We start from the raw sequence: 12456 nt of genomic DNA on the forward strand, positions 1-12456 counted from the left end.
GTCCCCAGACCATACTTGAGTAGTGAGCAAGCCTAGGGGACTGCCCGGTGCGGGTGGCTCACGGACTGGTGTGGGTGAAAGGCCAGAGGCCAAACTCCCATGGCCACATGGCCAGCCCCCCAAGCTTCACCCTGAGCGGCATCCCTTGGATGTATTTCACATATTAAGCTTCCACCTACATATTGTTTTACATATTAAGTTTTTTCCACCTTGTTTGAAAAAAAGAGGGGTTCCTTTTGTTTATTTTTTAAAAGAGCTTGAAAACCATTGGATTACAGCCCTTCTAGGGTAGAAGATACTTTAGCCAACTTTTATTTTGGAAAATTTCTCTTTTTTAACATTTTATTTATTCATTTCACTGACAGAGAGCACAAGGAGGTGGGCCAGAGGGAGAGGGAGAAGCAGACTCCCCACTGAGCGTGAAGCCTGACACAGGGCTTAATCCCAAGACCCCAGGATCAAGACCTGAGCCAAAGGCAGATTCTCTATCGACCAAGCCACCCAGGCACCCCAATTATGGGAATTTTCAAACACACAGCAAATTCAAAAGAAAAGTCTAACAATCTCTGGTGTACCCACTACCCAGCCTCAGCACGTACCACCATTTTGTCAACCTCATTCCACACCCAGCTGACAGGAACTCTGAAAACCCAGGCACAGTGCAGCCCCAGTCCGGCATCTGGCGGCCAGCTCTGTTGAATGAAACAATTTCTACGATGATGGCTGACTGGATCCTCATTTATGCTGTAATGAGACTGACTTTAGACAACATGAACTGTAGCTTCTAAAGGACACATCTCTAGAATGAAAGAGCCAGCACGTGGAGCAAAAAGGCAAAGACCAAGAAGGCAACATACTATGTGTTTGCCATGTTTGACCAGCCACAGATTTAGGAATTCAAGGTCTTCAGCATGACTGATCAGAACAGAGATGGTTTCATCAACAAGGATAATTTGCATGCTATGCTCACTTCTCTAGGGCAGAATCCAACTGACGCACACCTCAAAGCCATGATGAAGGATGCCCTAGGGGGCCTGTAAATTTCACCTTGCTCCTCATGATGTTTGGTGAGAAGTTGAATGGCACAGATCCAGAAGACGTCATCTGAAATGCTTTTGCTTGGTTTCGTGAAGAAACAACAGGCATGACTCAGAAACATCATCTGAGAGAGTTGTTGACGACAATGGGAGATCGATTTCTAGACAAGGAAGTATATGAGCTGTACAGGGACTATTGATAAAAAGGGAGATTTCAATAACATTGAGTTCACATGCATCTTTAAACATGAATCAATGGACAAAGATCACTGAAAGAACTCCAGATAAAAACTTCCAACTGCCATGCCCTACTTCCTTTTCTCTCCTAGATGCTTACCTTCACTCTCACAGAACCTGTTGAATGAGATCAATTTTCACAACTTTGCCTTTTTAAAAAATGTATTTATTGCAGATCTTTCTGCACTTAGCACTGGTATAATAAGACTGGAAACAGGGGTGAGGTTGTAAGTTATATTGAAAAAGATCGCAGGGGTGCCTCAGTTGAGCATCTGACTCTTGCTTTCAACTCAGGTCATGGTCTCAGAGTCATGAGATCGAGCCCCACATTGGGCTCTGTGCTAGATTGGGAGTCTGCTTGAGAGATTCCCCCTTTCCTTCCCCCTCTGCCCCTCCTCCCCTCACCCTGTTTGTGCACTTATGCACCCACTCCCTCCCCCAGAAAGAACTAAAATAAATAAAGAGAGAGAGAGAGAGAGATTGCAAATAAAAAATCAGCAAATGTGAAAGCCCAGGAAAATATATTCATATTTCTGGTTTTGCTGGATTTTTATATTTTTATATAATGAAAATGATGTATTTTGAAATAAAGATTATTCTGACTCAAATAGAATATAATGACAAGTTAAACAAATGAGTGGTTAGGGCACCTGGGTGGCTCAGTCGGTTAAGCATCTGCCATTGGCTAGAGTCATGATCCTGGGGTCCTGGGATCGAGCCCCTAGTCCGGCTCCTTGCTCCACTGGGAGCCTGCTTCTCCTGCTCCCTCTGCCCTACCTTGTACTTGTGCACACTCCCTGTCAAATAATCAAATTAAATTAAATTAAAATTAGTGAAAGCTGGGGATAGTCTTTTTTCCAGATTTCCAACCTCATATAATTCAAATTTCATGGTAAAATGGATTTTTCACGTATGTGGGACAATGTTCTTCAAAACTTTTAAGTACATTTTCACTGCGTGCATTGAAAACTGGTTGTGCCTTTAGTTTTTTCTATGCTTCTAATAAGTTATATGTTTGAACTACTGAATGATAAATATAAGATGTATCTGAGAAAATATTCAATATTTTATTGATTTAAGATTCTTTTTTAAAAGATTTTATTTATTTGTCAGAAAGAGAGCACAAGCAGGGGGAACAGCAGGCAGAGGGAGAAGCAGACTTCCCTCTGAGCATGGAGCCCTATGTCGGCTCGATCCCAGGACCTGGGATCCTGACATGAGCTGAAAGCAGATGTTTAATCCACTGAGCCACCCAGGCGCCCCTTGATCTAAGATTCTAAGAATCAGCAAAATTCTGAACATTTACTATGCACAAGGTATTATACATACATGATTTTCACTGACTCTCCCCAACAACTTTGTAGGATAGATTTTTATTAGCTCCATATTTTAAATGGGGAACTCATTTGTTTCTTTTTCTTAAAGATTTTTTTTTTTAAGTTTTAAGTACAATCTACCCCTCATCATGGGACTCAAACTCAAACCCCAAGAACAAGAGTCCCTGCTCCACCAACTGAGCCAGCCAGGCACGCCAATAAACGGGGAGCTAATTTAAATGAGTCCCAAGTAGTTGAATAATTGGTCAGCGTCACTATTAGTAAGTGAGAGTTGGATTTCCAACCGAGGGCACCGAAGTCCAGAGCTTATAGTGCTGGAGCACTGTGCTGTCTCTACAAAAAGCCCCAAATGCCTAGAAGAGGCAAGACATTTCCACTACACTATAACATGATTCTGTAGTTACTATTGAGCTTTAAAATAATTGGGATAATTATATGAGTAGAATTTCAGAAAATTCTATCCCAGGTTTTAAAAAAAGCAGAAGACAATAGATTCTAAGCAATGCTATTGTATGTTGAAAGGCAGTGCGAGTATTGTGGTCCGAAAACCATGTCGACAAGGGTGCTATGAGCTCACGTAAAATCCTCAAGGCCAAACAACTTGAGAAATAGATGAGAAAATTTTTGAAAAGGAAAAAAGTGCCTTTAAAATGAAGTCTCCTATTGCTGTTCAATATCTCTTCCCTCTTCTGAAAATGTCTAATTGGTGTTGATTTTTAACTTTCTTTTAAAGACTTCTATTAATTTATTTTAGATAGGGAGAATGTGGTAGAGGGAGCACGAGATGGGGGGAGCAGTGCAGAGGGAGATGGGGAAGATGGCTTCCGCTGAGCAGGAAGCCCGATGCAGGGCTCGATCCCAGAACCCTGGGATCATGACCTGAGCCAAAGGCAGATGCTTCACCAACTGAGGCACCCAAGCGTCCCTTGAGATGGTATTTTATCTGTCTAAAATCAATCCATTTACACATTGTTTAGGACTTGTGCTTTATAGCTTGGGTACCTACACAAATCTCTGCTCACTTACTACCACCTAGTTTTTCTGGACTTCCACTTCCTCATCAGTCCACTCTTGTGGTCTAGGATAGGGCTGCACAGTTCAGAAGAGCTTTCCCATTTATTATCCAAACTCACAGCCTGGAGGTAAGTAGACTTGAACCAAACTAAAGTTTAGAACTGCAGAAGCACTTAATCACAGTTCCTCAAGTACAGGAATTCGTATCTGGTTCCCTTTTCCACTTACGAGCTTAAAGGCACCAGGAAGCAGCGCAAAACCACATGAAGAATCACCGTATGCTTAAGGAAAAGGGAAAGAAAACCCAGTGGGACTATCTTGATCATCATTAAGCCAATATTTATCAATCACCTGTTACGTGCCAGGCCCGGTTCTAAGTGTTGGGAATAAATGGGGGGCAGGACAGACAAGGACACTGCCCTCCTGGGGTAAACATTCTCTAGTTGAGAGACAACCAAGAAGCAGGCGGGGCACAGGGTGGTCAGCAACACCTCTTTGAGATGTCACATTAGGTAGAGGTCCAAATGAGAAGGAGGTCCCGTGAAATGATCAGAGTGAGCCTCTCCCTCCAAAAAGGACAGCTCCTCTCAAGGCACATCTGGGAGAATCACTGGCAGAACACAAGAGAACAGCAGAAGGAAGGGACCTACTGTGTGGCCTAAGTGCCGAATCCTAGGGCTTAAAGCAGCAGAAGAAACATGCTTTCTGGTTTTTTGTTTTCGTTTGGTTTTTTTTTTTTTCCTTTAAATTCAATTAATTAACATATAGTGTATCATTGGTTTCAGAGGTAGAGGTCGGTGATTCTTCAGTCTTACATAATACCCAGGGCTCACTATAAGCTTCCATTTTAAAATACTCAGCCCTGGAATGCTGGGTGGCTCAAAGGGTTAAAGTCTCTGCCTTCAGCTCAGGTTATGATCCCAGCATCCTGGGATGAAGTCCCGCATCGGGCTCTCTGCTCAGCGGGGAGCCTGCTTCCCCCTCTCTCTCTCTGCCTGCCTCTCTCCCTCCTTGTGATCTCTGTCCATCAAATAAATAAATAAAGTCTTTAAAATATTCAGCCCTAAAAAAAGAAACAAAAACAAAACAAAACAAAACAAACAAACAATTCAGCCTTGCTACTGTATGTAGGACAGAGGGGCAAGCATAGAAGCGAAAAGGCTTCCAGTTTAGAGGCTGTCGCTGTCCCCCAGCAAGACACAAGGGCAACTTGGACTCAGGAAATGCTTTAGGTGATACCTGTAAAATGCCTTTTCTTGCCTGCCCCATTTCCTCCTCTCTATGCCTTCTGACCATCTTTCTGGCATAATTTTAACCTCATTTACTCTATTGCTTTGCTTAAAGCCAGATTGAAAGATCGAGGGGAGGGACACCTGGGTGGCTCAGTTGGTTAAGCCTCGCACTCTTCATTTCAGCTCACGTCATGATCTCAGGGTAGTGAGATGGAGCTCCAAGTCTGGCACTGCTCTCAGCAGGGAGTCTGCTTGAGATTCTCTCGGCACCCCACCGACTCACCACCGACTCACGTGTTCTTACTCACTCTCTGTCTCTCTTTCTAAAACAAATAAATCTTTTTTAAAAAAAGATTGAGGTGGTGCACCTGGGTGGCTCCATGGGTTAAAGCCTCTGCCTTAGGCTCAGGTCATGATCCCAGGGTCCCGGGATCGAGCCCCGCATCGGGCTCTCTGCTCCGCGGGGAGCCTGCTTTCTCCTCTCTCTCTGCCTACCTTTCTGCCTTCTTGTGACCTCTCTGTCAAATAAATAAATTAAATCTTAAAAAATATAAAAAAGATTGAGGGGTAAAAAGCTTTCAAGATTAAAAACAAAAGGGCTGGGGTGGCTCAGTCGGTTAAGCATCTGTTTTTGACTCAGGTCATGATCCCAGAGTCCTGGGATCGAGCCCCACATCGGGCTCCCTGCTTCTTCTCTCCCTCCTCTTGCAGCTTCCCCTGCTTGTGCTCTCTCTCTCTCTGACAAATGAATAGACAAAATATTTAAAAAATAATAAAGATTAGGAAAAAAACAACTTAATTGTTTCTTGGGTGCCTTATGTCTGAAGCTGTTGCCTCTCACCTACATTGTCTATAAAGAACACTATGGGTGCGCCTGAGTGGCTCAGTGGGTTGAAGACTCTGTCGTCGGCTCAGGTCATGATCCCAGGGTCCTGGGATCAAGCCCTGTATGGGGCTCTCTGCTCAGTGGGGAGCCTGCTTCCTCCTCTCTCTGTCTCTGCCTGCCTCTTTGCCTACTTGTCTGTCAAATAAATAAATAAAGTCTTTAAAAAAAAAAAAAAAGAACACTAAGGAATCCAGTACTAGAAGGTACCTATGCCAAGGCCTTGTTCCTCTTCAGCGTCCAATAAATATTATTAGCGATGATGATCAAACCAAACCAAATCAAATGAGGATCAGCAGCAAAGAAACATAAAGATTATCTTTGGTTTCTGAAACGCTGGGATTCCAAATTCTTCCCCCACAACAAACAAGGCGGGCTGGAGCGCCTCCCGGCTGGGCTGGACACAGAAGTGGGGAGTAAGTGGGCCCTGCATAGAGAGCTCTCAGGAAGCAGGGACAAGAACTTCGAGGCATGGCAAGGCCTGGTTCTCCCTGGCAGGAGAAAAGTTGAAATCACAGGAAGGAACAGAGTCGGGGCAGGAATGTGGCCAGGCTCTTGTGCTTCAGAGCTCCCAGAGGCACTGCTGAGAGAGACAGACAGACGGACAGCACCCAGAGTCTTGCTGCTGTGGCTGCTGGGGGCCAAGCGGTCAGGCACGCTAGGACGCAGGACGTTTCCAGCAAGGCCGGGCCCAGAGGAGACCTGGGAGCTTCGGGGCCCTCCCTGCAGACGGGAGCTGCAGGACAGCCATCAGAGTCACAGGCGGCTGTCTTTCCCAGAGGGGGACCCGTGTGGACAGAGGGAGTGCCCTCTGCTTCAGGTTCTCCTTCTCTCCTTTTCCATCCCTGTTGTCCCTCCCAGTCCTCCACCCCGCAGCGCAGGGCTGGCCGAGGAGAGGGGCCAGCCGAGGTGCGGACACCGCCAAGGAAAGCCAGATTGAAAGATCGAGGGACCAGAGCGCTAGGGACGGTGCTCCCGGTGTGCAGGGCGCCCCAGCGGCTGTGACCTCCGCGGCCCGTCCCCTGCGCCCGGCACCCCCGCAGCATGGCGACATCCGGACCCCGAGACAGCCTGCCTGGAGGATGTGGCCCGTGCTCCTCTCGCCGGCCACGAAGCTGGGGCTCAGGGAGCCGCCGGGCTCTTCCCACGGCCACTGGGAAGCTGTCCCGCTGCTGGACCCAGCGACGGAGTCCATGGCCTTGACACCGACACTGGGCTTCCTTTTGGCTTCCCGGAGAAGGAGCAGCCTGTATGACCGGCTACGAGGAAGGCTCCTAGCCAATAGAGACCAGTCCTCCTTCCCCAAGACCGCTCCCACGCGCCGGGCTCCGTGCCCAGGGCTGACTCCCTGACCTGCCTGACTTCCCCGATTGCTCACAGGACCTCGGAATTACCAATCCGTGTGCCCAGGAAGAACGTGAAGGGCGGAGAGTACGAACGAGGGGCCTGGCACCCGCCTCATAGCCCGAAGAGCCGGGGTTCCAGCCCGGCGGCTCTCCGCTCCCAAGCCGGCTGGAACCGCAAGGCGCCTCCTTTCTAGACGGGACTGGCCGTCTCCGGGTGTTAATGGAGTTCTGAACAGACCTGGGGACACCGGGGGCCCCGGCTCCCCACGCTGGGTCGGAAAATCACAGTGGTAGCATGCATGTCATCGGAAGCACATGGTCCTTCCTGGGTCTTCTTCGCTCGAGATCTTGCGTCTCGGGTAACTCGAAAACCTACAAATGTCAGCCTCGTGTTTTACCCATTTACAGGAAGCGAATGCTGCCCAAGCGGGATGACCGGCTCTTTGCTCCGGGCCCGGTCTGGCTTGTGCTACGAGAGCGCCGCCACCTGCTGGCGACTCCCTTGAACTACAGCAGACAGCCTGGACGGGGCGGGTCGGCGGGCAGGGGCCCAGCCCCGCAGAGCAGGTTTGGATAAGGGGAAGGGAAGGAGGTCTTGGGGCGACTAAAGGAGGTCGGGGATGTGGGTCTCAAGGGGAGCCTGCAGGGCATCTGCTTTAGCCGGTTCACTGTGATGCCCGGGGTGATCGGGCCTGACTTTTTCTGAAATTTGACGTCAGGGAGAAGCCGCCCCGCGGTTCAGCTGAGCACCGCAGTCCCTGCAGGGGCATAAGGGGTGGTTTCCTCTCTGACACGCACGGCACGGCTTTGAGGTAAGTGCTCTCTGTGATGTGAGCTTAGGGTCAAGTTGCATTTTTACGGGCGTGTTTTTCCAGGGATGCCAGGACTTTCTTGAAAATAGGATCGTCTCTCTATTGGACTGCCTGGGTGCTTCTGTCAAAAGCCCGTCCTCCGCGCAGTTCTGAGCATATTCTGAGCTCTCGGTTCTGTCCACTGATCTCTATCTTTCCGCAGTAGCACAAGGCCTGGATGAAGGCTGTGAGTCTTGAAATCAGGTACTGAAAATCCCGAAACTCGGTTCACTTTCCAAATTGTTTGGCTCTCCTCAGCCCTCTGCATTTATGTGCAAACGTTGGAATCACCTCGGTCATCTCTTTAAGAAGCCCTGATATCACTTTTCCTTTCCAATCAGAATGCTTGTATTTGGTGGTAGTGGGGGGGGGGGGGGAATGAGGAACTTAGTGCACTGGCTAGGATCTCCCCTATAATGTAGAATAGAAATGGCAAAAGGGCACAGCCTGCATTGTTCCCGAGGGCAGAGAAAATATTCATTCTCTCACCATTAAGTGCTATGCGCACGGTAAGATTGGGTAGACCCTCCTTACTGGGCTGAGAAAATGCCTTTCTATATACCAATTTCGCTGAAAATGATGCTCGTGGACGGGTGTTGGATTTTGTCAAATCTTCCGGCACCTACTGTAAGGGTCAGGTTTTCCCCCTTCTTATATTAATATGGAGTAAACCGTGAATTGACTTTAAGATGAAATCAACGTTGCATTCCGGGAGAAATCCCACTTGGTCCCGGTACGTATCTCCAGGGTGTTTGGACCCAGCCTTGCCTGGTCTCTCCACCATTCACACAGCATGTGGTCCCAGTGGCTGAGAAAAGAGAATTGCATGGTTGGGGGTGAAGAGCCACCAGCATGTTCTAGGGCCGCAGCCCTGCTCGAAAGCCTTCCAGGACAGGCTCTCATCTTCCCAAGGCCCCCACCGAGGAGCCCCCCGGCCCCCTCAAGCGCACACAGGGGCACCGGCCCCAGCCCATTTCTCTACGGCCAGCATATTGGCTGTCTCAGCAGGAGCGGAGGAGACAGACCCTCCTTGCCCTCCACCTCTCAGTGGCCACGAGAGCCGGTCTGCTGCCTCGCCACTGCCTGGATGGTGGCAGGGGCGGGCCCTACAGGAGGCAGGCTTAGAGGTCTGGAGCTTGGGGCCCCTGCGACGGCAGCAGTGATCCTTGTGGGTACAGAGGCTGAGGCACAGAAGCAGGAGGCACGGGCCCTGACAGGCTGCTGTGACCACAGAACATGCACAAGGCGGAGACTGTGAGAGAGGCAGGCCTTCTGCTTTGTTTCGTGTGGCGGGCCACGCGGGTGCTGGTGACCTTGGGACCTTGCTCGGCCTTGGGACCAGGGCTGTGGCCTTCCTCCACGGGAAGGTGGACCCTCAGAGGGCGACAGCCTAAGGCAGCTCGGTGCCCTGCCATGGACTATCTCCGTCCTTCTGCGCCCACTCAAGGATCTTCTCCAGAGGGGCTCCCCTAACTCGGTCCCGGTCCCGGCTACAAGGGTGGCTCCATCTCGTGGTTATGGGGGAGGCGTGTGCCCCAGTCCCCGACAGCTGGGTCTGCATTCCCCTAAGCCTCTGATTTTCCTGTCCCACCCCAGTGCTGACAATGCTGGCAGAGAAGCCTGTGGGGGGGAGGGCTTCCCCTCCCCTGCATGTCCCCAGCATTTCCAGCAGACTCCTTCCTGAGTCCCCACATGCTGGGTCTCCCTGATTGGAGGGTGCATTTGACTTTGTTTCCCAAACACACGTGTCTTTGACGCCAAGTGGTCAAGTCCTAGGTCAGTTGCTGGAAGCAGGCTTGGGGCCACGTGGAAGGGGCTGTGCTTTGTATCCTGAAATCCTGGCCCAGAGTTGGGAACTGAAGGGGGCTGACTCAGGGGACACCAGGGCAGGCATCACTATGTCAGGGGCACCCACGAACACCGAGAAGTTTTGCTGGGGTAGACGGCAGTCCTACCCTGACACATGGATCCGATGAGCTGAGCCCGTGTCTCTGCCAAGCACCGGACTCAGGGCCGTCCAAGCATTATTGCCACACGGCCCTCAGAAAACCCTGCAGGGAGGTGGCAGTGTCATCATGTCCCCGTTACAGCCGGGGGCAGGGGACACATGCCCAAAGGTGAGGGGGCACCCGGTGGAGTCACCCAGACCCCGAGGCCCAGCAGCCATTGCCTGCTGTGGGCCTCCACCATCTTCCTCAGGATGAGCACATGGCAGGCCCAGAGCAGAAAAGAGTCCGCTCTGTGGTTGGTGTCATCCCCCCAGCAACAGCCTTCCTGGTGCCTGAATCTGCCGGCAACTCCTCTGCCCCAGAATGTGAGGGCCGCAGAGGAGGCCGAGTCTAGGGGACTGGGCCGTGGAGCACTGCTGCTTAGCCCTCTTCTCTCCCCTTCCTCCGAGGTGGAGTGGCTGGGGCAGCGCACGGAGGGGAGATGGGATGGGGGCTGCAAACCTGCCCAGAAAGGGTGGGAAGGAGGCCCGTGGAAGCTGGGACCCCAGAGAGGAGCAAACGGGAGTCTCCCACAAAGGCTGCCCACAGAGGGTCCTCAGCACAACGGTGGGAAGCAGCCCAGAGACCGAAGATACCTCAGGAGTGCTCCCCATGGGGGAAGCCAGCTGCAAACACGGACAGGTGGAGACAGAGGGGATCCTGGGACGACCCCTGTGCTCCACATGAGAACCACACAGACCCTGTCCTCTCATGGTTGGTGACAGACATGGGAATAAGATCTTCTAAACTCTGAACTCGAGTTTCTCCAGTAACAGGGGGCCACGGAACCTTGGAGGAGTGGCGGAAGCAAAGGCATTTCCCATTTGCAGCCAAGCAAACCAAAAAGCCACACATGGAACAGGACAAAGAGGGGCTGTGGATTGTTGGAAAGCCTGTGCACCAGGGAGACGACCTGTCCCGGCCCCAAGTGCAGCAGCCACAGCAGGGAGCACTGGGGAGGAGGACACAAGAGAACAAGGAGGCCACGTGCTGCAGACAGCCGGGAGGCAGGTGCACTGCGCCAGGAAACTGACCCATGAGCCTGTCTTGTCGGCGTTCGTGTGAGGACGTGGCCACGCACCCACCTGCCGGGGTCAGGGGTCTGCACGAGGCCCTCACTGGGGTCAGTCCCACGTGCTGTCCAGGTGGGCTCAGCCACACCACACTCTCTCAGGGCTGCGACCTGGGTGGGAACCGCTCCTCATGGGGGGCGAGGGGTGGAAAGTCCGCTCCAAGGACAGGGCAGGAGGTGAGGAGCCTCCAGTTGCTCGGGTCATGCTCCTGGGTCATCCTGGGACCACAGCTTCGCCATGACCTCCTCCAGACGTGGCCGTGGGGATGATGGGCGAGAATCAGGGAAGAAAGCCCCCAGCAGGGCCCCGGGGACTGGGCAGGCTCTCCACACCTGCCTGTTCCCTCCGCTTGCTTTTCTCTCCTCATACACACGAGGCTGCTCCGCATGAGGCCCGAACAGATGTTGAGCAGCCACCGGCTCCCTGAAGGCCCACGGCCACCCTGAGGTCTCCCTACTGGCAACACGAGAGTACACGTGGCCACGCAGCAGACCGAGGAAGAGCTCGGCTCAGAAGGCCACCCTGAGCCAGAGCGGAAGCTGCCTGCCTTCCTCCGCAGCATGGAAGGGTGGTCCTCCCTCCCCAACGTGCCTGGGACCCCGAGCTCTGGTCTGACCCTCCTCTCTTGGTGGCGCCAGGCTGCGTGACCCCTGGACTGGGTTTGGGACCAACAGGGACTGAACAGAACCGTCTGGACTAAGCAGAGGGAAGCTCAGGGTGCTGGCAGGGACTGGGGTCAGTCCCTTCTGTGGTGGCAGGTGTCCGAAGGCTCTGCTTTGTCAGGGTGCTTTGGCCCCTACTAGTTCCCAGCGGGCAGAGCACCCCCAACGCCCTTACCCCAGGCTGTGAACCTCCGGGGACCATGACTCTGCACCCTCAGGAGCCCTCCCCCATGGGGATGGGTCGGGGGACTTCCCTTCCTCAGCCCCTGGGCCCCCCGGGGACCCTCCCCATGGCCAGGCTTCTCTGGGGACTCACTAGGCTGGGGCTCTGAAGGCACAGTTCGGGTCTCAGCCGGGGGGAAGGGCAGCAGGCTTCTGGTCCCCAAGGTTTTATCTTTTCCAAAACTGGGCGCCCACCTCGCCAGCAGGGAGGCCAGGGGCACCTCGCCACCTGCTATGGCAGACGGACCCCGGGTGACCCAAAATGATGTGCAAGGAGCTTCCTTCACCCCATCACCCCAAGCCCACACTCAAGCTTCCACTGTAGTAAGCACTTTCTGAGGCCGGGCTCTGAAACAGAGAGAACACCTAGGTCTCCGGTTATTCAAATAAAGGTTGAGAACGAGACAAATCGCCACTGTCTGGCCAGGCCCGTGCAGCAGCCTTCTCCTCTGGGGCCCCTGGCCTGCAGGCGGTCCCCCAGCATCACTGGGCAGGCCCCCACCCTGCAGCCCTCCCTGGCTCTCCCTCCCCTGCTCCCAACCCCCCAGGGGACCCCACACCAGGAGAGGAGGCC

General features: G+C 52.4%; 1 pseudogene; it reads left to right on the forward strand.

Moving 5' to 3' along the window:
• The first annotated feature begins 719 nt into the window (after positions 1 to 719).
• Positions 720 to 1310, forward strand: LOC132006981 (myosin regulatory light chain 12B-like; annotated as a pseudogene).
• Positions 1311 to 12456: the final 11146 nt, after the last annotated feature.

Source organism: Mustela nigripes, chromosome X (genome assembly GCF_022355385.1).
Source record: "Mustela nigripes isolate SB6536 chromosome X, MUSNIG.SB6536, whole genome shotgun sequence".
Classification (NCBI taxonomy): domain Eukaryota; kingdom Metazoa; phylum Chordata; class Mammalia; order Carnivora; family Mustelidae; genus Mustela; species Mustela nigripes.